This window comes from Narcine bancroftii, chromosome 1, assembly GCF_036971445.1.
Source record: "Narcine bancroftii isolate sNarBan1 chromosome 1, sNarBan1.hap1, whole genome shotgun sequence".
In the NCBI taxonomy this organism is placed as follows: Eukaryota; Metazoa; Chordata; class Chondrichthyes; order Torpediniformes; family Narcinidae; genus Narcine; species Narcine bancroftii.
Window position 1 is genome coordinate 365,887,567 of NC_091469.1, and position 27,152 is coordinate 365,914,718.

The following is a 27,152-nucleotide window of genomic DNA, read 5'->3' on the forward strand; positions in this document are numbered from 1 at the left end:
AATTTTCCTTCTCTGAAAGAGTCATTTAACACTAAATTTAGGTGTGGGACTAGTTGTTCAAACAAAAGTTTTATAAAACTCAACTGGATAACCGTCTGGCCCCAGAGCTTTACTTGATTGTAATGAAAATACTCCTTTATGCAATTCTTCTTATGAAATTGTAGCTTCCAGACATTCTTTATTTTCCTGAGAAATTATTAGTATATTTAAATGGTCTAAAATTCATTCATTAAGTTGTGCTCGCTATTAAATTCAGAAGAATATAATGTCAGTGCTTGTCAAGATGACATTTGCAAGAAATTTAGCTATCAGAATGTTGGAGGACAGCTAATATTTGCATATCTCCCATGATCAAGAGCTCCATTGCAACACACAGATATTTTAACAAATAACATTGAAGTTCATTCACATCATTGAATTTCAGTGTGGTTAATTATTCATTGTACACATGTAAGTTCTGTTATCCTAAATTCTAAACATTTAAAGAAAAGGCAGATTTTTTTAAAATCCTGAATTTAATTAGCAATTGTGTCAAAATATTTTGCATTTGTCCATTGTTCTACCAATAGTACAAAAGGAATTGTTCTCATCTGGAAGCTGTACTTCATTAATTCTTCTGATCCAATGTTGTTACAATTTTCAAAAATATATTGGAGTTGCAAGAAAGAAATAGATGCTGGACCAAATGAGTAGGGCTTTGACTGCTACATTCCTGATTTAAAGAGGTTGTTATTTGTGGAATTTGTTAAGAGGAGTATGAAGTTGGGTGAGAGGAATGAAGATGTCAAGATAAGTTTTGTGTTATTGCCTGATGCAAGGCTAGTAGATTCTGCTAAGAAATTACCTTAATTTTGTTTAAAACCAATTTTTATATGCTTACAATGCTGCTTTTGTATTGAAGAATTCCCCACAGTGGAGAGGGTTTGAATGATGACACTCATTGCTCAATGCTCAGGTACATGAAAGCCATTTAGAGTACCTCCAGGTCTAGAGTCTTTCCATGGACTAAAATTTAATCTGTATCATATCACAGAATTTATTTCGCAATTTGGATGGGGCGAACTGGATTGTAGTTACCACCTGTGCAATGCCTTTGCTAATGTGTCTTTCTGTTCTACTGAAAGAGAAAGAATTTAAATCTCTTATCCCCTCCAGAACACTGTATAATTAAAATCTAAGTTCCAACAAACTCGACCCCAATTAGAGAACACAAAATAGCTTTACATTTGAAGCATTTTTATTGTATTGAAGGTTAGAGAACGTAAATCTCCTACTTCCTGCCAGAAGTTTTTTTTTTAAATAAAACCTGTTGCATCTAATCTCAATTATACATTTTAAAGCACAAGATTACATTTGGAGCAGTTTGCAGGCTAGTTAATTTCTGAAAACTATTTTGTTCTTCATGATATGTTTCCAGTACAGTAAAAGATGAGACAATTATTTAAACAGAGTATAAGCATCCCACACAAACGTTTCCAAATCTCTGGACTTTTTACATCCTGTGCAATTTGGTGTCAGAGTAGCAGTAAAATTGTTCCAAGTCTTGTTGAAGATGCTTGTATTTGACTGAAAAGACATTATTCCTATGTGACATATGCTGATGTGTCTTACCACATTTTTAGGGCATACTCCACTCCTTCCTAATCAGTGAATTCCTAGTCAGTGAGTTAACCTGCAGTCACTGTTAAAAAGCAGACAGCTTTGGTGGATTTTATACAGCATATATTTTTATATTCTGTTTATCTTTCCACAGCACCATCTGATTGCTTAACTAGTTCTAGCATTTTCTATCACATTTGACCTCCTTTAGGTTCTATAATGTTATTAGCTATCATGTTATTTGTTGCTCGTGGAAGCAAACCTCTACCCAGGACTCTAAATCTTTAATAATCACCTGAACTATCAGGGAAGCCTCGGCTTTGAACTCACATTTTGTGTAAAGGACTGTGTCTCTGAAAGAGCAGGACTCCTTACTTATTTAATTTACACACACCTGCTGGGACAGTATTTAAGAATGTTGTTAAAATGGATTAAGACCGTGGTGTTTTAGCAAACTTAGGTCCAGTGATTCTAATCTCTACTGAGCATCCATCTGCACATAAATATGCCGAGCAACAATTTTGAAATTTTTGTCTGTTGAAGTTAATAATTATAACTGTTTAATCTTGATGTAAACAAGCCTCTATTAACATGCCCAGTTCTGGTCATCATTGCACTGACCCATGTGCTGATTCTTAGAATCACATTGAGTTAAGAAGGAAGTTTGGAAAAGATTCATTTTGATAAAAGGCAAACGTCATTTGTAAGAGCACATATAATTATTGCTGGTGTTAAGTTAACAGTAAATTATGAAAGGCAAAATTGGACAAGAAAAAATATGCATTTATTAGAAAAATCAGGCAAAAAAATTTCATCAAGAATTTCTGGAGTAGTGAATTCTGGAAATAATTGGATGTTGTAACAACTTGTTTTTCCGTCATTGTCTACAAGTGGTGTTTCTGTAATCGTAGTGACCTTCAAGTATATTTTATTATATGTAGCAGTTCCTGATGTTGTGGGAAATTGCATCAAGTCTAAATCATTCTATCTGCATGCCACTCTCTCCATTAATCCCAATCTCACCATCAAACCCACAGACAAAAGTAGTGCTGCTGGGCTCTCATGCACTGATCTCTATCTGGCCGAAGCCAGACAACAACTCTCAGACACCTTCTCTAGCAGGACCCCATCAAACCACTGTATCGCACATTTTCTCTGAACTCGTCACTTCTGGTCACCTCTCTTTGATGACCTCCAACCTCATTGTTCCCCTCCAACCTCATTGTTTCCCAAGTGTGCACTACCTGGTTTAACCTACTCCCCAAGATCCAAACACACAATTGCTCCAGTAGGCCCATCATTTCTGTGTTCTCCTGCCCCATTGAACTGATATCCCCTTATCTCAACTCTGTTGTCCCCCCCGGTCCACTGCCTCCCCACCTACATCCGTGATCCATCACATAACCCCCATCACTTCAACAGGTTCCAGTTCCCTGAACTCTACACCTCCATCCCCCAAACTGAAGGCTCAAAACCCTTAACTTCTTCCCCAACAATAGACCCAACCAGTCTCCCTCTACCACTACCCTTCTCCTTCTGCCAGAACTTGTCCTCACCCTCAATACTTCCTCTTGACTCATCCCACTTTCTCCAGATCAAAGGGAAAGCCATGGGTAACTACATGGGTCCCAGCTAAGTCTGCCTTTTTTTTTGGCTATGTGGAGCAATCCATGCCACAAGCCTACACATGCAAGGCTGCTCAAATTTCCAGTGCTTTCAACAAATAAACCATCCATCGCCAATACCACATCTTCAACAACACGATTCAAATCAGGTTATGTAACCATATAACCATTTACGGAGCAGAAACAGGCTATGTCGGCCCTATGAGTCCGCATCAATTCACTAGAACAACTCCACTAACTCAAACCTCCTGCTCTCTGCCAATAACCCTCCAACCCCCTCACCTCCATGTACATATCCTTCTTCTTTGGCTTGGCTTCGCGGACGAAGATTTATGGAGGGGGTAAAAAAGTCCACGTCAGCTGCAGGCTCGTTTGTGGCTGACCAGTCCGATGCGGGACAGGCAGACACGATTGCAGCGGTTGCAAGGGAAAATTGGTTGGTTGGGGTTGGGTGTTGGGTTTTTCCTCCTTTGCCTTTTGTCAGTGAGGTGGGCTCTGCGGTCTTCTTCAAAGGAGGCTGCTGCCCGCCAAACTGTGAGGCGCCAAGATGCACGGTTTGAGGCGTTATCAGCCCACTGGCGGTGGTCAATGTGGCAGGCACCAAGAGATTTCTTTAGGCAGTCCTTGTACCTTTTCTTTGATGCACCTCTGTCACGGTGGCCAGTGGAGAGCTCGCCATATAATACGATCTTGGGAAGGCGATGGTCCTCCATTCTGGATACGTGACCCATCCAGCGCAGCTGGATCTTCAGCAGCGTGGACTCGATGCTGTCGACCTCTGCCATCTCGAGTACCTCGACGTTAGGGGTGTGAGCGCTCCAATGGATGTTGAGGATGGAGCGGAGACAACGCTGGTGGAAGCGTTCTAGGAGCCGTAGGTGGTGCCGGTAGAGGACCCATGATTCGGAGCCGAACAGGAGTGTGGGTATGACAACGGCTCTGTATACGCTTATCTTTGTGAGGTTTTTCAGTTGGTTGTTTTTCCAGACTCTTTTGTGTAGTCTTCCAAAGGCGCTATTTGCCTTGGCGAGTCTGTTGTCTATCTCATTGTCGATCCTTGCATCTGATGAAATGGTGCAGCCGAGATAGGTAAACTGGTTGACCGTTTTGAGTTTTGTGTGCCCGATGGAGATGTGGGGGGGCTGGTAGTCATGGTGGGGAGCTGGCTGATGGAGGACCTCAGTTTTCTTCAGGCTGACTTCCAGGCCAAACATTTTGGCAGTTTCCGCAAAGCAGGACGTCAAGCGCTGAAGAGCTGGCTCTGAATGGGCAACTAAAGCGGCATCATCTGCAAAGAGTAGTTCACGGACAAGTTTCTCTTGTGTCTTGGTGTGAGCTTGCAGGCACCTCAGATTGAAGAGACTGCCATCCGTGCGGTACCGGATGTAAACAGCGTCTTCATTGTTGGGGTCTTTCATGGCTTGGTTCAGCATCATGCTGAAGAAGATTGAAAAGAGGGTTGGTGCGAGAACACAGCCTTGCTTCACGCCATTGTTAATGGAGAAGGGTTCAGAGAGCTCATTGCTGTATCTGACCCGACCTTGTTGGTTTTCGTGCAGTTGGATAATCATGTTGAGGAACTTTGGGGGACATCCGATGCGCTCTAGTATTTGCCAAAGCCCTTTCCTGCTCACGGTGTCGAAGGCTTTGGTGAGGTCAACAAAGGTGATGTAGAGTCCTTTGTTTTGTTCTCTGCACTTTTCTTGGAGCTGTCTGAGGGCAAAGACCATGTCAGTGGTTCCTCTGTTTGCGCGAAAGCCGCACTGTGATTCTGGGAGAATATTCTCAGCGACACTAGGTATTATTCTATTTAGTAGAATCCTAGCGAAGATTTTGCCTGCAATGGAGAGCAACGTGATTCCCCTGTAGTTTGAGCAGTCTGATTTCTCGCCTTTGTTTTTGTACAGGGTGATGATGGTGGCATCACGAAGATCCTGAGGCAGTTTACCTTGGTCCCAACAAAGCTTGAAAAACTCATGCAGTTTGGCATGCAGAGTTTTGCCGCCAGCCTTCCAGACTTCTGGGGGGATTCCATCCATACCTGCTGCTTTGCCACTTTTCAGTTGTTCGATTGCCTTATATGTCTCATCCAGGGTGGATGTATCCAACTTTCTCTTAAATGACAGAAGGGACCCTGACACAACTATCTCATTCAGAAGATCATTCCATTCTGCCACCACTCTCTGAGTTAAAAAGCCACCTCTAATATTTTTCCTAAAGTGTTGCCCCCTTACCCTTAACTCATGGCCTCTTATTCCAACCTCCCCTGCCCTCAGGGGAAAGAGACTGTTTATGTCTAGTCTATCTATTCCTTTCATAATTTTAAATACCTCTATCAAGTCCCCTGTCAGTTGTCTACGTTCCAATGAATAAAGTCCCAGTCTCCTTAATCTCTCTCTGTAATCCAGATGCTGTAAGCATGCTGTAAAACAGGGGTGTCAAACTCAAATTCACGGAGGGCCAAAATTAAAAACTTGGACTAAGTCGAGGGTCGAAGTAAATATTTATTGAAAATTTTCAACAACATCTGCATGTTTTTTCTTCTTTCAACATGTGTAATGTTAAACTTTTTCTTATTAAAATAAATGTTTAATAATAGTTTTGGATAAACTCTTTCCAGAAGCATTAACAAATGAGAAATAAAATATTCAATAAATAATATTTCTCTATAGAGGATTTGTCAAATGTTGCTAGTGTGCTGTCGAATAGTAAAATCTGAGGGCTATTGAGAATGTGGGAGAATAACATGATTCCTGAAACAATCAAATGGGCATGAACTCTAGCAGGGTTATTTGCCATGCCCTTTTTCCATTGGTACAAATATCCTTTGATTTACACACTTTTCAAGTTTTATGCCTAATGAGCTTGTATCCAGGTGCAGGACCATTTTTAACCAGAAATATATTTATCACTGTGACATGAAACTATTGGAAGATCGTTTTATCCTGAGATTAAAGTTCATAATACTTACTCAGGCCTGTGTGCGGGAGGGCGGGGGTTTGCGGGCGATCAGGTTGGACAACGACAGTGCAGGGGCATCGGCTCTCGCTGCAGGGCGGCATCTCGGCGGATCAGCATCTCGGCGGAACACCATGAGTCGCGGGTCGGCCTGCGGCAGGGAGTGGGAGTGAGCAACGGTCCTGGCAAGGTCAGGCCCGAGGCCTCCGGTTCCGGGCGCTGGGAAGCGGCCTTGGCTTCCCCTGACACCGGCCAGGCCGCGCTGCGGTGGGGGGGGCAGGCGGGGGACACGACAGTGCGGGGGCATCAGCTCTCGCTGCAGGGCAGCATCTCGGCAGATCAGCGGCCCGTCACCGTGAGTCGCGGGTCGGCCTGCGGCAGGGAGGGGGAGTGGGCAATGGTCCTGGTGAGGTCAGGCCCGAGGCCTCCGGTTCCGGGCGCTGGGAAGTGGCCTTGGCTTCCCCTGACACCGGCCAGGCCCCAAAACCAGAGTCCACGGTGAGACCCTGCAACGTAAACAGAGGAGGTGGGGGTGATTAGCGGGCTGACGCCAATGCATTCTGGGATTTGTTGTATTACTGTGCATGCGCTATACTGGCGCGGCGGCCAGCGGGCCACCTCTAATACATTTTTGAAATGATCTTGCGGGCCAAATATAATTATATCGGGCCAGAGTTTGACATGTGTGCTGTAAAACTTCTCTGCACCCTCTCCACCTTATGTCTATCCTTTCTATATTTAGGAGACCAGAACTGAGCACAGTACTCCAAACCTGGCCTCACCAATGCCTTAAACAGCTGCAACCTCACCTCCCAGCTCCTATACTCTATGCTATGATTTATGAAGGCCAGCATACCATATGCCTTCTTAACCACCCTGTCTACATGGGAATCGACCTTCAGTGAACTCTGTACCATAACCCCCAGGTCCCTTTGCACCTCTGTGTGCCTCAATGCCCACCTCTTAAATGTATATGTCCTATTCTGGTTATTTTTACCTAAACCTGACACCTCACACTTGTCTACATTGAATTCCATCTGCCATCTATCAGCCCATTCTTCCAAACAAACCTGACGGAAGGAATTCCGTTATGTGCCCATAGCTTGGACCTTATAGTCATTGCTGCCATTTGCTGCTCCAACTCAGTTATCTTCGATTGAGAAAGTGCTGGCGCTTTCACAGGGGAAAGTTTCACAGTAAGCAGTTGTTCCAAGTTGTTGACTAGGAGAAGAAGCCATTCCTTCTCTCTTCAATGCAGAGGTCATGAACATAATGAGGACGGCATGATCTGCCAACTGATTGAGGGTGGACATTCAAAAGACTCACCAAATGCTCTTGAACATGACGAGGTAAACATTGAAGAAACCTGTTTCCAAAAATCACCTTCGACAGGGTCTGTTCCAGCTAACCTGCGCCATCTCCTCAACATGTGTGATGGTTGCTTATCGCCTAGGTTGTCATCAGCTAGTAATTGGGCAATACGAGTCTCCCTAGATGGCTGAGTATGCCGCAGAATAGCCTCCTTAAGCCTGTCCTATGGGAGATTACCATCTGGATCCACTAAGAAACCTCTACTTCACAGGCAATCTGCTCTGGAAGACCCTCCACAAGTAAACCGCACTTCATCTTCTGACTCATCACACTGAGGGCAGAGAAACGCGCTTTGAGGATCGTGAACCATGCTGGTGTATTAATAAAATTGGAGGGGGGGGGGAATCTTTAGTTTAACCTCCCCAACTGCTCCTGTCAGGGGTTTATCCTCATCCTTATCCATTTTAAATTAGAAGGAGCTGTTAACTCATGAGGTCACCACCTGTAATGGCACTGATTTACCACAACTTACAACAAATAAAGAATACTCTCACTCCTTTCATTCAGCACACCATGAAGTCGACTTTCTTTTATTAATCACTAGACCTACATTACATTCTTCAACTCCCAAACACCACCACTCCTCTGACCTTCTCATTGGCTCACTGCACACGGGTGATCCTGACCCTCTCACTCTCGTCCTCCTGACGAATGTAGGTATGCGACCGCGACAGTCTCATGCACTGTTAGACTGAGACCACCCACAAATTCAAGGAACAACACTTCGCATTCCATTTGGGGACCATCCAACTGGGTGGCATTAACAACAACTTTTCTGATTTCAGTTCACCCTCCCCATCTATTAACTATTTCTCCTTTTGTTCTCTCCCTCTCACTCTCTTTCTTCCCTTCCTTTCCTCCAGCTCTTCATCATAGAGCTAACCCTTTCCCCGATCAATTCTCACCTTTCCTCTCCTATCATCCTATCTATGTCCAATTATCACCTTTTGTCTGTTGGTCTGTGCTCCTCCCCCTGTCCTTTTTTTCCTTCTCCCCCAGCCCTTTAATTCAGATGACTGCCTGTTTTTAATTCATACCTTGAAGAAGGGCTTTGGCCCAAAACATCGATTATAGATCTTTGCTTCCTATGGACGCTGTGAGACCTCCTAAGTTCCTCCAGCATTTTTGTTTATACCCTGCTCTATTTTACATGCAGAACATGTAAAGTACTTTCTTGGTAAACACATTGAAGGAATGCAAGGCTATACTTGTTATAAGTTATTTAATGCTTGTAATGTTGATGAACAAGCTCAGCAGTGCTAAGTGCAAAAGAAACAAGTTACTTGGATTTGGTAATGTAAACAAAATGATTTGCTTAAACCTTCTGGTTTATCTTTAGATTATGGACTTGATATTTGAAGTGTCACGAGGAAAGATAATAAGCTGTCAAAATTGGAAATTTGAATCCATTCTAAAAGAGACAATGCAGCTAATTACAATTTGTAGGATGTCAGAATTGCTCTTTCAGTCTCTTTCTCACTGATTATCTCTGTTCCAGATAACTGATTTGGAAAGGAGAGAGTGAGAGAGGGTGCAAAGACATCAGTGGAAGCAGTGGCAGCATGCACAGTGCCAAGAGCTGACAACAGTGGGTGTGGTGTATGACCTACAGAGGATTTGGGGAGTGCCTGGTGCAGGACAGAAGGAAGGCAATGGGCCTGCTCCTGAGTTTGTGTCAGCTGTGTTTGAGGTTAACATTTCCTCTAGGCAGGGTACAAGAGGGAAAGAAGCAACCTCATTCTACCAGGCGGCATTGATGAGCTCGGTCCTGTTTCTGGTTGTTGAATGAGGGAAGGCAAAACTAGGTTCTTATCAGGAGCCAGAACCCTGCAACATGCTCAACTGGTGTATCGGTTTAAAAAAAATGTCTATATGGGTTAATAAGTTTTCCCTCAGAAATTAGTAAGTACACTGCTTTCAATGGTTTGTTCTTCACATTGACTTTAAATATTTGTTAGTGATTTTTCATTTTACTGTGCTGCATGTATGTTTGGATATTTCAAACAGACATGGAATTGTATAGCCTGGAAACAGGTTTCCTTCAATATTATATGAATCTTGATAAGGTTGGCCAACTACACACTCAGTGGGAGTCAACCCAAGTAGTCTCAGCCAGCATCATTCTCGTAAATCTTTCATGCAGTGTTTCCAGCTTAATATAATTCCTAATGATGGGTGAGCAAAACTGCACACTATAGTGTATCTATATCTTGTACAGTTAGAATTTAACTCAGACAAGTGTGAGGTGTTGTGCTTTGGTAGGTTAAAGCAGGGGAAAACTTGCACCATAAATGGTAGGACCATGGAGAGTTGTACAACAAAGAGACTGGTGGCACAAATACATAGATCCATGAGAGTGGCGACACATGTAGACAGGATGGTGAATATGGCATTTGGCATGCTAGCCTTCATTGGTCAGGACATTGAGTATAAGAGCAGGAATGCTTTATTACAACTGTACTAGATGTTGGTAAGGCAGGAAGTATTGTATGTAGTAAAAACACAAAGCTGGAGAAACTCATTAGGTCAAACAGTGTCCTTTATGTAGCAAAGGTAAAAATACATAACTGACATTTCAGGCTGATCCCTTTATCACGATATGGAAAAATGTCAGCAAGTTCCAAATTAGAGTAAGGGGGAGGTGTGGTCGCAAATGCAGGAGGTGCTAGGTGGAGATGGGAGGGAGGAGACAGCAACAAGCAAGCGGAGGAGGGATGGCTGAATGAATAGAGAGTGAAGGGGGGAGGAGAATTGGGTGGAGAGGAGAGCAGGCTAGTAGAAACCGGAAAAATTGTTGTTGATGCCATCCGGCTGGAGAGTGTCCATACGGAAAATCAGATGTTGTTCCTCCAATTTACAGGTGGTCTTGGTGGGATAGTACATAAGGCCATGGATAGATATGCGAGTATGGGAGTGTGACACAAAATTAAAATGGCTGGCTCATATTATTGTGTCCAGTTTTTGTGCCCAGCTATAGGAAGGATGTCATTAAACTGGAAAGAGTGCAGCACAGTTGCATGAGGTTGTTACTGGCATTCATCAACTTGAATTATAAGGAGTGGATGGATGGACTGAGACTTTTGCTCAGGAACAAATGAGATTAAGCGGGAACTTTGTAGAGGTTTATTAAATCTCGAGGGTCATAGATAATGTAAACAATGAATTTTCCCCCTGGATTGGGGAATCTAAAACTAGAGGTCACCGATTCAAAGTGAGAAAGCAAAGATTTAAAAGGGACTAGCAAGGCACATTCTTCACACGGGGTGGTGGGTATATGGAACAAGCTGCCAGAGGAAGTGGGTGGCATGATTAGTGTAGGAGTTAGCATGACACTATTGTAGCACGCACTGTCTGTGTGGGTTTCCCCGAGGTCCACCAGTTTCCTCCACCCTCCGAAATATGTGGATTGCAGGTTAATTTAGGTTTAATTAGGTGAAATGGGTTTAAAAGGATGGAATTGGCTTCTACCTTACTGTAAATATTTTTTTTAATTAGAATTTTAAGGTTTAAGGCATTAAGACAGCCTCATAGATGCGAAAAGTTTGGAGGGATGTGGGCTGCACGCAGGCATATGGGACCACTAGATCAGCATAGATAGGTTGAGCCAAAAGTTCTGTTTCTGTGCTGTGCAACTCTGATATCATTCACGTACACAACTTCAGATGCCCCAAACAGACTCTGCTCCAGGCTCTGAAGAGTCGGTAGATTACAGGATCAGAATCAGGTTTACTGAAACTTGTTACTTTGTGACAGCAGTACAAGTGCAAAATTGCCTTAAATTGCAATTCTGTTAAGATTTAAAAAAAAACAAATAATTAGTTCAAAAGAGAAAAAAAGTGAAATTGTGCCCATAGGTTCATTGTCCGGTCAGACAATGGTGGAGGGGAAGAAGCTGTTTTCGTAATGTTGAGTATGTATCTTCAGGCTCCTGAACCACCTTCCTGATGGTAGCAGTGTGAAAAGGGCGCCTGTTTGGTGAGGGTCCTTGATGATTGAAACTGCTTGACGATGGGCAATTTCCAGTAAGACACAAAGAACTTGTTGAGGTTTTCCCCAGAGAATTGTAAAATGGTAGCATTCTCTTCACCTAGCCACTGACTGCTTTGAAATGGAAAACAAACCAGAAAGTCACGGAGCACCCAGTCCCGATGACAAGGGCACATGAAAATGGTGGAGGGAGTGCTGACCCTCCCAAACAACGTGCCCCATCATTGACCTCCTGATCCCACAGGACAGAAATGAAAGAAAGTTTGTAACCACCAGGATCTTCCTCGGGAGGGCAACAGGAAATTCCTTCGTTCTGATTAACCTATTACTTTTTTTTAAATTTTTTTAAATTTTTTATTTTTCACACCATAAATCACAATAGCCATGATATACACTTTTTCTTTTCCACACATTTACAGTGACTTTTTCTCCCTCCCCCCTCCCTCCTCCCAAGCCACCCCCCCACCCCCCACCCCTCTCATCCATTTTAGGTATACAATCTAGGTTGCATTAATTCAGTCAGACAATGTTGTCATTCAACAAAAATACACCAGAAATTCTACTGAGTCCATTCTTTTCTTTTCTTGATTAACCTATTACTTAATAATGTCCAAGTGCCAACCAGTTCACATATTAAACATTCCTACCAAAAAAAACCACATCTTTATCTGCTTGAATTAATTTTGTTTCTGTAAGAGTGGTCAATTGATGACAACACTTGCATTTGTTTGGAGGAAAGTACCCCAAATAAAAGAATGATACTGTTAGAACCAGAAGTACCTTCACAGAAATTGCTCGAGACAAAAATTGAGAACAAAGAACATTTATTATACAACATTGCAAAGTTGGATGCTTCCCCTTACCCTGGGAATACACACATACACTGGGGCTCACCCAACTTTTATACAGTTCATTTCAGTATAGGAATACCCTCCCCCTTACATTCTTCTGCCTCCTGGAGAGGTTTGGCATTAGGCAATCCTGCCTGCCTACATGCTGTTTCTGTGCACTTGGAGGACCAAGGGTATCCTGTTGGTGTCTCATTATGCCATTGTCCTCATTGTCCTTATTCACAACCCTGTCTTTGTTCTAATTTACACCTTCCCAACCCTCAGGGCTGTGTCCCCTCATATGTAGAACTGGCTGATACTGTCTAAGGCTTATGCAAACCTGCTAATTCTATCTGGGGCTAGAAGACCCTTACCTTATTCAGACTAACTCTACTTCCTACATTCTATTATCTATTGTCTATCCTTATCTCATTCATACAGTTAACTTGATGATTCTGGCTAGGAGATTCTTATCTTACTCAGACTGATTCTGCTTCCTGCATTCTAATATCCATGTCTTATCCTGTTCATACTTTATTCATTTACCCATATATCTATATTAGTTTCCTCATCTTCATATTTTTATATCAGTTTTACTCATCTCTCACAATCCTCACTTTTCTTTTAGATCAGTGATACTGATCTCTTAACTGAAAATGTATTATTTGAAAACTTGGTCTTTTTCCCCAGCTGGTCAGTAAATGAACTGCAGTCTCAGTGTCATCATATAGAAGTTGGGAAACATACATCCTTTGGGTGATAGTGTTCTGACGAGGGGTCGATGAATTAAAAAGTGAACAGAAGTCTTTAGGCAGGGGAGCACCAGAATGGTCAGAATAGCGAGTCCAGCTGCTGTAAGGGCTGTGGGTATCAGACTCCAGTTACCAATAAAAAGTCTAGTCCATCCCACACCGGACCAGGTTGCCAAATCTGTACCTGGGCATGGGAAGATTTTCGAACTCCTGAAGAAGTGTCTTTAACTGCCTGACCGTTGTGAGCATTGTCCTTAATCAGTCTTTCACAAACGCTGCCTTCAGCAGCCAACGAGTAATCGAGAGCCAGGCGGTTTTGTTGAAGTGTGGCTCGTATCTGTCGTTTTTCTTCAGCCCCTAAATTCAGGGCCATTGCTATCCGTTTGATGATGATGTCCAAGGCTGTCTGGAGTCTGATTAAACGATTTAAATGCCAAGCAGCTTTAGCGTTCTGTAGCAGCTCACGTCGTTTACAACTGGAACTCCCCTTAATGAGGTGGTGCTTGTCATTCTGAATGTCTGAGGGACCCAAAGGATGTTTGAGAAGAGACCAAGTTGGGGAGGGTTGTTTCTTATCATTTAACCTGTGTTGCAGCTTGTCTGCTAACATTAGTATGAGTATCATTGAACTTGTGAGTGCAAGCCTGTCTGTGTATATTAGCATATGTATTAACTCTATCTCTGCCACATCCTGACTACCATTCTGTCTGTCTTTATCCCACCATCTCCTTTGTGCTGTCCCTTTAAAACTCCTGTCTTTAATACCTGTGTAGGCTAAAATACAAATTAAATCTACTCCACTAAAGCTGTTGAATTCCCCTGGTCTGTGTTGGAATCCCTTGTTAACCCATATCCCACTATGGCTATACATTATATCTATGCCCTGTCTACATTCTAAAGGAAAAAAATTGTCACCTCTTCTACCCCTATTCCAGGAGGACTTAATACATCGTGAGTAATTAAGTGATGTCCCAGAAATTGGGAAGCAACAAGTAAACAATACAGTAAAACAACATTACGGCACTTTATCCCGGCATAGTGTAACTTTGAGATCAGAAGGATGAAGGACTGCACGCCAGGTGGAGGGTAGATTATCAATGTTGTTATTCTGTGGTTCAGTAGCTGGTTTAATTCGTTGGATGTGACTCCGGCCTTTTTCTTTCATTCGCACGGCAGTGTCTGTAATTAAAAGTACACAATAGGGGCCATCCCAGACAGGTTTTAGTTGGTTATCTTGTCGTGCTTTGACATAAACCCAATCACCCGGTTTAATAGAATGAATAGGATACTCCAGGGGCAGAGTTTGAGCTAATAAACCCTTCTGTCTTAAGTCATGGAGAGAAGTAGAAAGTCCCTGTAAAAATTTAGAAATATATTGGTCGTTAGCTTCAGGGATAGGGGTATCAATGTGGAATCCCATGTAAGGAAGACTAAACATCATTCCATATGGTGAGACTGCAAGGTCCTTACGAGGGGCTGTGCGAGTTCTAATTAGAGCTAAGGGTAAAGGTTTAATCCAGGAGAGGCCAGTTTCCTCATGAAGTTGAGTGAGCTGATTTTTCAAGGTTTGATTCATTCGTTCAATATGGCCTGAGCTTTGGGGGTGCCACGGGGTATATAGTTGCCAATCTATTCCCAGTCTCTTGCACGCACCCTGGAGTACCTGAGAAGTAAAATGTGTACCTCGATCTGAGTCAATGGTTTGAATCATACCATATCATGGAATCACAGATTCCATTAGTATCCTGATAACGGTGCTGGCACGATCGTTAGGGGTCGGGAAAGCCTCAACCCATCGTGTGAAATGATCTACCATCACCAGGAGGTATTTGTAAATTCCTATCTTAGGAAGTTCTGTAAAGTCAATTTGTATCCGTTGAAATGGGCGTACGGCTATATCGCGACCGCCAGGCATTACCTGGCGCATAGATTTCTTATTTACTCTCTGACAGATTGGACAACCCTGAGTACTTTGTTTGGCTATTGTATAAATGCCTAAGCAATAAAAGGATCGTACAAATGTATCGACCAGTGCCTGAGTTCCCCAGTGTGTCTGTTGGTGTATCTGATGTACAATTTGTCAAGCCAAGGCTTTGTTCAGTACTTGACGTCCGTCCGCCATCCACCACAACCCATCGGCAGTTTGGCGCACACCCTGGTCTTTGATAGAAACCTCATCTTCCCGTGAAAAGATGGGAGTCTTTTTAACCTCAAGTGGGGTGGGCAGTAACAGGTGCATATCAATTTTCTCTGCTAATGCAGCCTGTTTGGCAGCTGCATCTGCCTGTCTGTTCCTCTGGGCTTCGAGACTGTCACCACTTTGATGGCTTCGGACATGTACTACAGCTATTTCCTCAGGTAGTGTAAGAGCATCCAGGGATTGGACAATTAAGTTTTCATGGATCAACTTTTGTCCTTTTCCAGTTATCATTCCCTACTCTTTCCAGATCTTCCCAAAGGTGTGCACTACACCAAAAGTGTACTTAGAGTCCATGTAGATAGTGCCCACCTTGCTCTCTAGACCCTGGAGTGCTCTACAGAGGGCATACAATTCACAAGATTGCGCTGACCAATGACCAGGGAGGTGACCGGCTTCAATCACCAATCCTTCTTTCCCATCCACTACACTATAGCCGCTATAGCGAGTACCATCAATGCAACGTGAAGATCCATCAATAAACCACCTTTCACCCTCCTGTAAAGGCTCATCACTTAAATCCTCTCTAATTTTGGACTGTAAATCTATAACCTCTAAACACACATGCTCTAATTCATTTATGGTATTGTCTGACTTTGGAGAGACCAAGAAGGCTGCTGCATTGTGTTCTTTATTTGTAATCAGGGTCAAATCATCCCTATCCATTAGGATCGCTTCATATTTTAAAATTCTAGAGACTGTGAGCCACCTTCCAGCACGTTGTAAGAGAATATTACGAACTGTGTGAGGGATGTGAACCATCATAGGGGCACCAAAAGTAATCTTTCGTCCTTCCTCAACTAAAATAGCAGTGGCTGCGATGGCTTGCACACATTCTGGCCAACCACGACAAATAGGGTCTAAAACTTTTGATAGAAAAGCAACTGGCTGTCTATAGCCTGCCCTCTCTTGTGTTAGTACTCTGGTGGCTACACCTCCCTTCGCATTGGTATATAGGTCAAAAGGCTTATTTAAGTCGGGTAATGCCAAAACTGGGGCACTAATAAGGCTCTGTTTCACCAAGTTAAAATCTTTAATCTCTTCCTCTGTCCAGACAATAGCTTCACCCCCTACAATTGCGAGTTTATCATAGAGAAATCTGACCAGGCTAGAATAATTTTCAATCCAGATTCTACAGTATCCCACTAAACCAAGGAATTTCCTATGTTCTTGGGCATTCTTGGGAGGAGGGATCTGAAGAATACCACGTATCCTCTCTGGACTTATTTTCCTAGTTCCTTGACTTACTAGATGACCTAAGTATTTAACTTCTGATTGAACAAATTGTAATTTGGATTCGCTCACTCTAAGACCCTTATTCTCCAGAAAATTTAAAAGTTCAACAGTATACTGTTTAGCTGATTCATACGTTTGTCCAGTAATTAACAAATCATCAACATATTGTATCAACTGACAATTCTCTCTCCGGGGAGCCTCATCTAGTATTTGTTCTAAGACCTGACCGAATAAATTTGGTGATTCTGTAAAGCCCTGGGGAAGGACAGTCCACCAGTATTGATTCTTATGTCCAGTAAAAGGATTTTCCCATTCAAAGGCAAACATGTCTCTGCCTCTCTATTGCTAATGGACAGATCCAGAAAGGATCTTTGAGATCAATGACACTAAACCATTTACTATGGGGATTGATTTTACCCATTATTGTATTGGGATTAGGTACAATGGGGTGACGGGTGAGAATAATTTTGTTCAGCTCCCTCAAGTCCTGCACTAATCGATAGGTGCCATCTGGTTTTTGGACAGGTAAAATTGGGGTATTAAAAGGTGACATACAAGATTCGAGTATACCATCTTTCACCAGCTGGTCAATTACTGGCTGCAGCCCCTTTCGGCCAGCCATAGGAATCGGGTACTGTTTTCATCTAATTATTTGTTCAGAATCTTTTAAAGAAACTTGCAGGGGAGGAATATCTAACACTCCTCTATTGACTTTTTCTGCCCATACTCTCGGATTTATTAGTTCTCGATCTTCCTCGCTTAAGACATACAATTGAACCCTGATACCTGATTCCTGTGGTCTGGTGCCGATAGCCAATTGGTCCTGCAAATCTCGTCCTAACAAACAAACTCCAGCTTGGGGAACTAGTAAAATATCCTCTGTTAATACCTTTTCTCCCATTTGAATTCTTACATCTCTTTTACAGGGACTGTAAAATCTCTTCCTCCTACACCTGAAACTATCACTGTCCCTTCTATCCTAACACCCTTGGGTTGTAAAATACTAGATGGGGCTGCCCCAGAATCTACTAAAAAGGTCATCTTGTCACTGTGGGGTCCTATGCTTAAATTTACCAATGGTTCTCCGTGCAGCCCCACGGTGTGTATTGACTGAGAACCGTGACCCCCCCATTCATCATCTGCTTCCATCGCGTCTCTCTGGCTCGCAGTGGGCAATCTTTCCTAAAGTGTCCCTCCTTTTTACAATGATAACAAACAAATGCTCCTGTTTCCCAATTTCTACCTGCGTCTCTAAAGGGTCCCGGGAATAGTCGTCGTCCCTGGAATCCTCCTCTACTCCTCCATCTACTCGGGTCCCAACTTACCCACCCCTGGCTCCCCTCCCAATGTCCAGGAGCTGGCTCACAGTCCCTACCCTTTCCATGTTGTTCCTCCACTACTCTCTTGACTGCCTGCATCAAAATCTTAGCCTTTCCTTTCTGCTTCTCCTCAGACCTCTGGACGAATGCTTTTTGTGCGATCTGTAGAAGCTGGGTTATTCCTTGCTCATGCCAATTCTCAGTCTTCTGTAATTTCCTTCTAATGTCTGGGGCTGAGTTCGTAACGAAACCTGTTAAAACTAGTTGTTCTATGTCCAGACCCCCATAATGCTGTATGGCCGTACGCAATCTATTCAGAAATGCAGAGGGGGTCTCCTCGGGACCTTGGGGAACCTCAAATGCTTTCTTAAAATTCTGTCCCTTTGGGACAGATTCCTTGATTCCTTTTATCAAATTAACCCTATATTCTTCCATTAATGTGCGACCATCATTAGTATTCTTATCCCAATTTGGTTTTGCCAGGGGAAATTTAGCTTCTCCGGGTATCGCCTCTGGTCCCCCTTGGTGTTCCTTATCCCAGACTCTAATCCCTGCCTGGCGAATCATTTCCACGCTCATCCAAAGTAAACAGTGTTTTAAAGATAGATGTTAACTCATCCCAGGTATATGTATTTGGTTCCAAAAATTGATCTAATTGTTCAGCACACCCTTGAGGATCTTCTATCAGGGAGATTAGCTCTTTCTTAAAGTTATGCACCTCTGTACTGGTCAGGGGTACATTTACAAAACCGAGACCCTCTCCCATGGGAACTTCCTGCAGAGGTCTCATCCAGTTAGTTTCTGGCTTATTAGGTCTAGGTTCCTGCTCCCTGGGAAATGAATCAAAGGGTTCTGCCCTTTCTTCCTGGAGGGTCTCACACTGTTCTGAATTAAAGTCGCCTCTCTCTCTTGTCAATAGAGGTGGTAATCGAGTGCTCTGTGAATGGGTCATCATACCACTCCTACTTTCTTCTCTTTTCTCTAGCTGTGGGGGAGGAGGGGAAGGTGCAGAAGGGTAGAGCATAGGGGGAGGGGGGAAGATAGGAACATAAGGTGGAGGAAGGTGTATATCAGTTTATATCAGGTTGCATATTCCCTGCTCTCAAGATTATCTCTTTGGTTTTGATAGAGCCAGATGTTCAATGCTTGACACATCCAGTCATCCTCGGATCCGAGCTTTGGCCAGTATGCAGAGCTCCCTCTAATCGGGCTTTTAACCCATTCCAGACAACAATACCAGACTTTGGTCAGTTTGTCCTTTCCACGGGTTCTCCCCGCGCCCCAATCAGATAACATTAATCCCAACGGGCTTTTCTTGGTTATCTGATTCTCACATCCTTCACCAGGATTCTCTTCCCTACTACTCACACCTCCCATATTAACAGATAAGTAAAATTTCTCTTACCGAGGTCCAGTAGCTAGTTCTAGCGTGCTTCCTTAACGTCCTCTCATTGTTTGTTCTCAATGCCTCTTCTCGGGTATCACTCGCTTCATCCACTGACCAGTCACCCTTCGTCTGTGAGTCCAGCTGAATCAGCTGGGGTGCACCTACCCCTGTCGTCGGGCTCTCTGTCAGTGGAGGGAGTGGGATCCCGGAGGAGCCCCCATTTGTTAGAAACAGAATTACCTTCACAGAAATTGCTCAAGACAAAAATTGAGAACAAAGAACATTTATTATACAACAATGCAAAGTTGGGTGCTTCCCCTTACCCTGGGAATAGACACATACACTGGGGCTCACCCAACTTTTATACAGTTCATTTCAGTATAGGAATACCCTCCCCCTTACATTCTTCTGCCTCCTGGAGAGGTTTGGCATTAGGCAATCCTGCCTGCCTACATGCTGTTTCTGTGCACTTGGAGGACCAGGAGGTATCCTGTCGGTGTCTCATCGTGTTATTATCCTCATTGTCCTTATTCACAAACCTGTCTTTGTTCTAATTTACACCTTCCCGATCCTCAGGGCTGTGTCCCCTTCACATGTAGAACTGGCTGATACTGTCTAAGGCTTATGCAAACCTGCTAATTCTATCTGGGGCTAGAAGACCCTTATCTTATTCAGACAACTCTACTTTTCCTACATTCTATTATCTATTGTCTATCCTTATCTCATTCATACAGTGAACTTGCTGATTCTGTCTAAAGGCTAGGAGATTCTTATCTTACTCAGACTGATTCTGCTTCCTGCATTCTAATATCCATGTCTTATCCTGTTCATACTTTATTCATTTACCAATATATCTATATTAGTTTCCTCATCTTCATATTTTTATATCAGTTGTACTCATCTCTCACAATCCTCACTTTTCTTTTAGATCAGTGTTACTGATCTCTTACAATACTTATCCATGTAAGAAGTTAATAGAGTACATGGCCAAGATATTAATTGAGAGAGTAGATTTGGGAATGATTACTGGAGCTTGGAGAATGTGTAGCTGAAATATGGCTACTATTGGTTTGATGCTCAGCTTCAAGAGTTTGCAAACAGAATGGTTTCAAGGTACATCGATAAAAAAGATGACCCTTCACTGACTACCAGAAACATTGGTCTGAATACCCCAGACCTTCTGCTGCTGGGTATTTTGACTGTCTTGCTTATTTTTCCTGTGTCTCAGCAAGTTATCTTGCACTTGCACATTGGTTATATCATTTCAGCTTGTGACCTGTCAATCATCAATGATTCAATTCTGTAGGTTTTAAAAGTTTGATGATATAACTGAAAATACAACCAAAGGGTTGAATAAAAATATAGCAGTTTTGGAGGATTGGGATCGACCTGTCATAACTTTTGAGTTAATAAACTAACCATTCATCAGAATCGAACGGAAATGGGATTTTGTTGAGTTTAAAATATTTGTCTCTGAGCAGCCATTTTACTCTCACTCAATGCTTCAATGATCCTTTCTTAACTAAAGAGAATGGATGCAAGATATCACAGCTGTAGATTTCAGTAATTAGCAAATTAATATGCCAAGTAACCATAGCAACTATTTTGCTTTCATTCTCATGGACTTCATGTTGAGGCAAAACCTATTAATATTACAGTATACTTCAGGGAATATAAGTAAAAGCCAATAGGTTTTCAGATAAGTGTAATGTCAATGAGCTTGGGACATAAGTTTACTCTCCATATATTGTAATTTGCAAGTGTATGCAATATTTATAAACCTATATAATGTGCCCTGTTTGACATGTGCTTGGCAGTTCTGATGCAGGTTGGTCTCTCCTTTCTTTATAGGAACTAAATGTGATTTGTAGGTCACCTATGCATCTAATTGCATTTAATATTTTGTGAATTCTGTATTCTTGAAAGGGAAGCATTTTATTTCGGGAAAATAGTAATTTACGATGAAGCATTCAATGAGTTGGACTTTAAAGATAATACACGAGTTACAGGGTAGATGTAATTTAACTGTCACCTTGCAAGGTGACAGCTCATTTAATATAGTCAGAGTGCAGTTTTCCCATTTATTGCACCAGTCATGGAGTGGCACCTCCATGTTATTGTTAAACTGTTTAGTGGTGTGGGTTTGTGTATGCACTGAGCTGAGAGCAACCACAGAATGTTGATGACTGGAATTTTAAAAAGAAAATCAGAAAACCTGTTGCAACTTAGACTCCATCTGAGAAGAGGAAGATGCTAGGATTTGGGGTGAATGGCTCTACTATTACTAGCAAGCAAAATAAATTTCACTTTGCCAGTAATATTCAGTGCTAGAGCTAGGACGATGAATGTTCTATTCCTGTAGGTAATGTTTAAAAATAAGTGTGTTCACTAGTGTGAATGAATTCTATTTGTGCAGTAAAACTGCAAGAAGCTGAAACATTTATCAATTGTACAATCAACTTCAATCTCATCTGGATTTAGTTACTACATAATCCTACTGTGGGGACAATTTTATGGTTCACTCTAACTTCAGTACAAATGCCCAAAACAGCTAACATAATTTCATCCTTGTATCAAAGGAAGTAGAAATGGTTTGTTAGGATATTTGTGCCAAAATGTTTGGCCTGGAAGTCAGCCTGAAGAAAACTGAGGTCCTCCATCAGCCAGCTCCCCACCATGACTACCAGCCCCCCCACATCTCCATCGGGCACACAAAACTCAAAACGGTCAACCAGTTTACCTATCTCGGCTGCACCATTTCATCAGATGCAAGGATCGACAATGAGATAGACAACAGACTCGCCAAGGCAAATAGCGCCTTTGGAAGACTACACAAAAGAGTCTGGAAAAACAACCAACTGAAAAACCTCACAAAGATAAGCGTATACAGAGCCGTTGTCATACCCACACTCCTGTTCGGCTCCGAATCATGGGTCCTCTACCGGCACCACCTACGGCTCCTAGAACGCTTCCACCAGCGTTGTCTCCGCTCCATCCTCAACATCCATTGGGGCGCTCACACCCCTAACGTCGAGGTACTCGAGATGGCAGAGGTCGACAGCATCGAGTCCACGCTGCTGAAGATCCAGCTGCGCTGGATGGGTCACGTCTCCAGAATGGAGGACCATCGCCTTCCCAAGATCGTATTATATGGCGAGCTCTCCACTGGCCACCGTGACAGAGGTGCACCAAAGAAAAGGTACAAGGACTGCCTAAAGAAATCTCTTGGTGCCTGCCACATTGACCACCGCCAGTGGGCTGATAACGCCTCAAACCGTGCATCTTGGCGCCTCACAGTTTGGCGGGCAGCAGCCTCCTTTGAAGAAGACCGCAGAGCCCACCTCACTGACAAAAGGCAAAGGAGGAAAAACCCAACACCCAACCCCAACCAACCAATTTTCCCTTGCAACCGCTGCAATCGTGTCTGCCTGTCCCGCATCGGACTGGTCAGCCACAAACGAGCCTGCAGCTGACGTGGACTTTTTACCCACTCCATAAATCTTCGTCCGCGAAGCCAAGCCAAAGAAGAAGAGATAGGAAATAATCCACAGCTGAATAATAGGATGCTCTGTTATCACAATGTGATTGGTTCAATTATTTGTCTTACAGATGTTAAACGAATTAGTATATGCATAAAATAACATTTACTTTTCCAATAGCTTTTGCAGACAGGAAAAGCCATAATACCATTTTTGTGTAATTTGCATGAATGCTGTATTATGATTGATTTAATGTGAACATTTGGAAAGGAACAGGAAGTGTTGTAACATTATCCTTTAAGGATACACTTTCTATTGCTACATATAACAGTTCACTATGGCAAATTTTGTTTAGAATTTTATTTAAGAAACAGATCTCAAGCCACGAGAGGCACTTGGTATTCTCACTACTGTCAGCTGGCTAACTGCTTTGCTACCCTTCCAAGGTTCCATTGCCCAATAACTGGAGGGACATTCAGTCTCCTGCAGGGCTGTCAAACAGCCTGGGATAGAATAGCCTTACTTGTTCCTGTTTAAGTTGGGTCACATTGAATCAGTGCTTTATCTGGCTGTGCCTATTTGAATTGATGTACATCTTGCCTTCATTGCACTAAATGTCCACTCGGTTATCAATCCTGTTATTCCGATTGTTGTTCCTGAGTCAATGTAATGTTTCTTTCCTTCTTGCCTTTGAAATATCCTCCAAAATTGCAACCTCCACTTAACACTGCTATCAAACTACAAACTGTACATCTTCAATTTATGGCTTTTTATGCATCCCATCTTCTCCTTTTTGGTTATAGTGCAGCAAGAACTGAAGCTTAAATCAAAGATGTATTGTGTGATCAGATATGGGAATGACTTGAAATATAAAGCACTTTAAAATTTAGCTGATCAGTAGCCATATCACAAGCCTTAAAACTAGGCCTTCATTCTCTGGTACATTAAGAACACCATATAAATATGAGTTTTTACCTGCTATCATTCTTTCCATACTGTTGGATGTCTCCATAAAACTCATCTCTTTCCATAGGTTCAGCCCAGCGCTCCCCGTTAACTCCAGATTACTGATTGCTTTCTTTCCTACATTTCACTTTCAAGTGCACCTGAGATCTTTAATAATTTACAGCTGCTAGTCAATCCTATTATCGTGATCTTTGTTCCTGAGTCATCCCAACATATCATTGTAAGGTTTCTTCCCTTCTTACCTTTGAAACGTCCTCCAACATTGCAACCTCCCACCCCCTTACCACTTAACACCACCATATTATCGTTGAAGTGCTTAATATAAACCTTGATAGATCCTTTCATTGTTAGATACCTGATAACTACAGTTTTGTTCCGAGAGCATATCTGATTTTTTTTTGTTTTTCAAAATTTCCACAAAATCCCCCATTTTCATCTTCATGAATAAATGCATCGTCTCTTCATTATTTCAGCAACTCACTATTTTTAAAAAAGTTTTAAATCTCATTGTTACAAAGCAGCCAAGATCATTTGCTGTTTGTCCTCAATGCTTTTTTGGCAAACTATATTGATCAGGGATTTCATGAGTAAGGAAATATAATGTTCTTCAAATAATCTTCCTGAGGCACTCAGACAGCAGCTGGACCCGGTCGGTCTCTGCAAAATCAGTGTTTGGGTTGTTGGCAATGTAGTGTTATTCAATAAAATGGACAGGAAATATTTCCTGTGCATAATATCCAAAGAACTATCCCTGAAGGCTCATCAGAGCTGCTGACTGCTTTACCAGATCAGTTAGTTCCTTTTCTACCACATTACATATCGTTTACTTCTTAATGTGTTTAAGTTTCAAGCATTGAAACTTTGCAATTTGGAGTACTGAATAAGGAGTGGGGACATATATATATATATATATATATGACTTCATATAAGGCAATATATTTGAGTATGTGAGAGAGTTCCCTTGTATGTGTTTGTGCAGAGTAGTGTATGCCTGAAAACTTGCCATAGGTTAAGCAAAAAACTTATGGAAACACTGAAAAAGCGAAAAAAAAATCCAGGTGCTGGAAATACTCAACATGTTCTGATTTTGTTTCAAACTTACAGAAGTGATACGATTTTACTTGAAGGCAGCAGATCCCTAAAAAAAACTATAGTATTACATGCTGAAAGCATGTGTTGTTTTAAATATATCAATTATGGGCATCCATGTAAACTTTATGGCAGAAAATATAATAAAATAGGGTGGGAATTTGTTACGGCATGGACTAGTAGGGCCGAACTGGCCTGTTCTGTGCTGTAAGTGGTTATATGGTATTTCCAGTGACATTGTGATAAAATCAATGTTTGCTGATATCAGTTGCCACCAGTGGAGACTAAGTTTTTACGTTCGTGGTAGGAACATTTTTAAAACATATCCTAGTAACTCCTTTTCTGACCAAGAATCTGTCTTCTTTCTTTGGCTTGGCTTCGTGGACGAAGATTTATGGAGGGGTAATGTCCATGTCAGCTGCAGGCTCGTTTGTGGCTGACAAGTCCGATGCAGGACAGGCAGACACGGTTGCAGCGGTTGCAAGGGAAAATTGGTTGGTTGGGGTTGGGTGTTGGGTTTTTCCTCCTTTGTCTTTTGTCAGTGAGGTGGGCTCTGCGGTCTTCTTCAAAGGAGGTTGCTGCCCGCCGAACTGTGAGGCGCCAAGATGCACAGTTTGAGGCGATATCAGCCCACTGGCGGTGGTCAATGTGGCAGGCACCAAGAGATTTCTTTAGGCAGTCCTTGTACCTCTTCTTTGGTGCACCTCTGTCACGGTGGCCAGTGGAGAGCTCGCCATATAACACGATCTTGGAAAGGCGATGGTCCTCCATTCTGGAGACGTGACCTATCCAGCGCAGTTGGATCTTCAGTAGCGTGGATTCGATGCTGTCGGCCTCTGCCATCTCGAGTACTTCGATGTTAGGGATGAAGTCGCTCCAATGAATGTTGAGGATGGAGCGGAGAATTCTAGGAGCCGTAGGTGATGCCAGTAGAGGACCCATGATTCGGAGCCGAACAGGAGTGTGGGTATGACAACAGCTCTGTATACGCTAATCTTTGTGAGGTTTTTCAGTTGGTTGTTTTTCTAGACTCTTTTGTGTAGTCTTCCAAAGGCGCTATTTGCCTTGGCGAGTCTGTTGTCTATCTCATTGTTGATCCTTGCATCCGATGAAATGGTGCAGCCGAGATAGGTAAACTGGTTGACCGTTTTGAGTTTTGTGTGCCCGATGGAGATGTGGGGGGGGGTTGGTAGTCATGGTGGGGAGCTGGCTGATGGAGGACCTCAGTTTTCTTCAGGCTGACTTCCAGGCCAAACATTTTGGTAGTTTCATCCGGTACCGCACAGATGGCAGTCTCTTCAATCTGAGGCGCCTTCAAGCTCACACCAAGACACAAGAGCAACTTGTCCGTGAACTACTCTTTGCAGACAATACCGCTTTAGTTGCCCATTCAGACCCAGCTCTTCAGCGCTTGACGTCCTGTTTTGCGGAAACTGCCAAAATGTTTGGCCTGGAAGCAAGAATCTGTCTACCTCTACTACCTCTACCTTAAAAATGCACATGACTTTACTTTTTGAACATGTTTTAGGAAGCAGAGGTTTGAAAGACTGTACTCTCTGAGAGAGAGAAAAAAAATCATCTTCATCTTATGTAGTCAACCTTTCACTTTTGAATGTTCGATTAGGAGAAGCCAATTCAGATTTGTTAAAAGCAAAATGTTTTTAATTTTATTCAAGACTTTTTTGTAAAAGTGCTGGAAAATGTGCATTATACAAAGTCGTATTATAGGTGTCAGTGAGGTTGAACCCTGCAATAAAAGGTATGGTGTGAGCATGAATAGAAAATTGGCTCAATGACTTTGTAGTGGATAATTGGTTATCTTTAAACTAAAGAGAGATGTAGAATGGTGTTGCTTAGGGGTCAGTACGAGGACCATTTAAAGTATATTAATGGCTTCTACTTGGCTGCATTGGCACAATAGCTAAATTTGCAAGTGACGCTTACTCTTCTTATCGATGCTGTGCCCAGTGATGGTGGGATGGCTATCATGGCGATGCTGCCAGAGCTGCTGTAATGGCAGCGCAGGGGTGGACCCGCTGAAAGTGGGGAGTGGAGGCACGGCACTGCCACAGGGTCCATCCACCCAGTCCCACTGCGTTCCGCTTTGGGCAGGCTTCAAATACCCTGTAAATGGAGCCAACGGTAGTTTTATTTAAAAATATCACGACGGCAAGGTCTGTGCCCAAGATGCCGGTGCCTATGATCGGCAGCAGCCACGAGGGGTTACAGACTCCAGGAAAGTGGAAGACTGGTGCAGGGCATCACCCCTGGTTTGAGAAAGAGAAGCAGAGGAGATGACTCATAGGACGGTGTCCATAGTGCTCCGCAATTGATGATACACACAGGCAGAGGGGTGT

At 42.8% G+C, this 27,152-nt stretch overlaps 1 protein-coding gene across 9 annotated transcripts in view; it reads left to right on the plus strand.

The window, feature by feature from the left end:
* egfra (epidermal growth factor receptor a (erythroblastic leukemia viral (v-erb-b) oncogene homolog, avian)) overlaps positions 1-27,152 on the plus strand; it is a 334,197-nt gene that overhangs the window by 112,196 nt on the left and 194,849 nt on the right. The gene's annotated exons all lie outside the window — the stretch shown is intronic.